General features: G+C 44.2%; 1 long non-coding RNA gene across 1 annotated transcript; it reads right to left on the bottom strand.

The window, feature by feature from the left end:
• Nucleotides 1-1,917: 1,917 nt before the first annotated feature.
• LOC311127612 lies at nucleotides 1,918-3,027 on the bottom strand. The gene is made up of 3 exons (XR_014613127.1): nucleotides 2,979-3,027; nucleotides 2,567-2,679; nucleotides 1,918-1,960 (listed from the first exon to the last, which is right to left on the bottom strand). It is a non-coding gene; the product is annotated as an uncharacterized lncRNA (long non-coding RNA).
• Between the last annotated feature and the right edge of the window lie 1,286 nt (nucleotides 3,028-4,313).

The following is a 4,313-nucleotide window of genomic DNA, read 5'->3' as shown; positions in this document are numbered from 1 at the left end:
GAACAGGTTGAGAGCTTCAAGTTCCTTGGTGTCCACATCACCAACGAACTATCATGGTCCAAACACACCAAGACAGTCGTGAAGAGGGCACGACAAAGCCTATTCCCCCTCAGGAGATTGAAAAGATTTGGCATGGGTCCTCAGATCCTCAAAAAATTATACAGCTGCACCATCGAGAGCATCCTGACTGGTTGCATCACCGCCTGGTATGGCAACTGCTTGGCCTCCGACCGCAAGGCACTACAGAGGGTAGTGTGTACGGCCCAGTACATCACTGGGGCCAAGTTTCCTGCCATCCAGGACCTCTATACCAGGCGGTGTCAGAGGAAGGCCCTCAAAATTGTCAAAGACTCCAGCCACCCTAGTCATAGACTGTTCTCTCTGCTACCGCACGGCAAGCGGTACCGGAGTGCCAAGTCTAGGTCCAAAAGACTTCTCAACAGCTTCTACCCCCAAGCCTTAAGACTCCTGAACAGCTAATCATGGCTACCCGGACTATTTGCACTGCCCCCCCACCCCATGCTTTTACGCTGCTGCTACTCTGTTAATTATTTATGCATAGTCACTTTAACTCTACCCACATGTACATATTACTTCAACTACCTCAACTAGCCGGTGCCCCCGCACATTGACTCTGCACCGGTACCCCCCTGTATATATAGCCTCCCTACTGTTATTTTATTTTACTTCTGCTCTTTTTTTCTCAACACTTTTTTTGTTGTTGTTTTATTTTTACTTTTTTGTTTAAAATAAATGCACTGTTGGTTAAGGGCTGTAAGTAAGCATTTCACTGTAATGTCTGCACCTGTTGTATTACGGCGCATGTGGCCAATAAAATTTGATTTGATTTGATTTGAAATTTATTTTGACTGTTCGAATTACGTTGGTAACCAGTTTATAATAGCAATAAGGCACCTCTGGGGTTTGTGGTATAGGGCCAATATACCACGGCTAAGGGCTGTATCGTCGAGGCACTCTGCGTTGCATCGTGCTTAAGAACAGCCCCTAGACGTGGTATATTGGCCATATACCACACCCCCTCGGGCCTTATTGCTTAAATATAGATGTACTGTACAGCACTAAGACAGCCATGAAATTATTTGGAGAGACCACAAAGACTTATAGAGAAGCTATATAATTGATAGACTAAATCCAATAGACTGAGTCAAATACCTTTATACCTGGTTACAATGAAATGTAGTTCACTATGAAATGACCTGTGACTAGGGTTGCAAAATTACAGTTACTTTCCCCAAATTCCCAGAAATCCCTGTTGGAAGATTCCAGAAATCAGAACGGAATAAGCAGAAAATCTGGAATCCGAAAAAAAGAAGGAAAAAAAAGAAACCCTACTGGTGACCTTTGACCTAGCTGGATGACCTTTACTTGGGTGTCAAACCTGGGGGGAAGGCCAAAGTGCAGGATCCAGTTGAGTCTGGCACCAAGTAGGACCACAACATCAGACTGGAGCAGAGCTCTGCAGTCCCCACCAAGACCATAGAACCAGGAGGATAGGAAGAGGAGGAGGAGGAGGAAGAGAGGAGGAGGAGGATAGGAAGAGAGGAGGAGGAGGATAGGAAGAGAGGAGGAGGAGAGCAGGGACAAAACAAAATGTAATGAAAAGAGGCTAGTTATAGGAGTAGTGTAGTTGTTTGATTGACACCAGTTTACATTGACATGACCTGGCCAGGAGAGACTAGTTATAGATAGGGATTTCAGGAGTTTCGTGGTCCGTTCAAATGGTCAGGGAAATTCTTGGTCCTACTTATACAGTCAATGGTCTGTACATGAATATGATGCCAGCTGAGAGAAGGAGAGGCTGACCTGGAGCGGGCAGCAGCAACACAGTTGGGGTGATCGTCAGGCAGCACCCCTTTACCCATGGGGGTGGGCAGGAAGGGCAGGTCACACCCCTCCACCAGCTCCTTCAGAGCCCCCTCTGCTCTTCAATGGGCTGCACCTGCAGAGGGACACAGACAGAGGGCACTGCCACACGGATTTCAACAGACTTGTCTTCACAACTGGGATGCATTCAGCTGAGCAAAACGTTGTGCAACGTTCAGATAGAAATATAGCATGTAGAACGAACGTGCCTCTCAGACAGGTAGAATGAGAAATCATGTCAACAACATTTGTCGACTGAACGTGGCCCAGTTTTCAACTGAACCGTGGTACAGTGCTATATGTGTTACAGTGCGTCTCAGCTGGCTATTGATCTCTCTTGGACAGACGCACGTAACATAACTGGAAGTAGCGTCTGTCAACAGAATGGGATGTGACAACTTTGTTCCGGTACGCTGATTTTTCACCACTAATCATTTGGACAAATCCCGATTTCGCAGGTGCTCGCATCTTTTCAATTTCAGAACGGGAGGGGACATTTGGCCCATAAACTTGCCGGAAACTTGCAGAGAGTTTCCGTTTAGGGGGGTGGAGAGTTCGCAAGTGAAGTTAGTATCTTTCTCTTAACATCTCCCCAGACCTTATCCAAGTATCTGACGCAATTATGCAAGATTTTAGTTCTGTTTCCCCCAGATTATCTGGCTATTAAAAAAGCAATGCCTACCTTTGCCAATGATGAGTAAAGTCCGTTTGGCTCCTTTCAGGACCGCCAGTGCTTCTGTGATCACCATATGGTCAGCCATACTCACAGGAGGAGGTGGACTACAGGGCACCTCTCTGACAAAGGAAATAATAAATAATAGGTCAAACATTAAACATGTTACCTAGCAACTTTATTGCATATGTAAATAAACCATGAAGGTCTATCGAGGCTTATTGCTATTCTCTGATGAGAATATTTTGATATAGTGCTATATTTTCTAAGTAATTTAATTTCTGGTTCACTTCAGACGTTAAAAGGTATAACAAGATAAAATAAAAATGACTACGGTGATGTGAATTCAGAGGTATACATATTCAACAGTAACACATTAGTATACATTTTAAATGGATGAAAGACAGTGATGGCCACTAACCTGGCTCTGCTCCTGTCCAATTTAGCATTGACCATGTCCCCAGATATGTCTACGTATACAGCACCTGGACGTCCATACATGCTAGTGCGTGCTGCCTTAGACATACCAAACACCCTTAAATTCAGATCAATTAAGGCTGTGCTGTGCTCTTATGAAGCAGTTAAGGTACCTTGCTAAGCTGGAAAATTAGAGGTCAGAAAAAAGACAATTGCAGGTGATACCAAATGATATGAAGAGGACTACACAGAGGGAGTCAGAGTAGACTGTATACCTTCTCTACCACTGAGGAGATCATATCCAGACTGCTAGACCTAGCAGAGAACTTACTGTACAATCTGCATGCCTCCACCTGACAGAGAAAGAGGACCACAAATAACAAATTATTTCCTCTTTCAGCAATTAAACTGCTAGGGCCAGTTTCCCAGACAGAGATTCTCTATTGAGTTTGCTTTTTAGGCCATGACTAGGCTTAATCTGTGTCCTGGGAAACAACCCCCTAATGTTCAAATGTCATAAATATCATGGTTCAATCGGTACCTGTGGAAACTCTTGAAACGCCCCAGTGGTCTCTTGGTTTTGATCGGAGGAGCCTCCAATAACAATCACAGGCCTACAGAGAGAGAGGTATCACACAATGACATCAACTGACAATCTGAGATAGTTTGGAGTCCTCAGATCATTTTTTGCAGTGTGCGGATAGCATCCCTTCTTTTGAAAGGACCACTGAACATGAGTAGTAGGGTCTTCTGTTTGTGGAGTTCTAGCATACCAGCAGTTCATGTTAGCGTTGGCCATTCCACCAAGTGCATGGATGAGTCCCGGTCCAGACACAACCAGACACGCACCTGGACTGGAGAGGAACAGACAGACAGAGGGACAGACAGGAAGACAGGCAGACAGACACACAAAGGGTCAGACAGACAGGCAGACATAATTAGCAATGCAAAAAAGCTATGAAACTGACCCTCACACACTACACGCTCCTGTAGTCTATGTACGGGTAGTTAATATCACATGATTTGGGGAGAGCTGGTTTAGTAATAAAAAGGTGGCTTATGGCTTGTTCATTGCGCATTCCCACATACTTGATTCCTGAGGCTTGAGCTGCCTTAGCTACTTCAATGACTGGAACACCAACTATTCCAAACATATATTCTACATTCTGTAGAGAGTTACATGTAGATACAGTATATTTACCTTTTTTTAAACATTTTTAGTCATTTAGCAGACGCTCTTATCCAGAGCGATTTACAGTTAGTGAGTGCATACATTTTCATACTGAATTGTATATGAATTGTTACAATGTAGTTTAGATTTTCTTTGCATTGACACACA

Source organism: Coregonus lavaretus, assembly GCF_964263955.1.
Source record: "Coregonus lavaretus genome assembly, chromosome: 4".
NCBI lineage: Eukaryota > Metazoa > Chordata > Actinopteri > Salmoniformes > Salmonidae > Coregonus > Coregonus lavaretus.
This window is presented reverse-complemented; position numbering and strand designations above follow the sequence as displayed.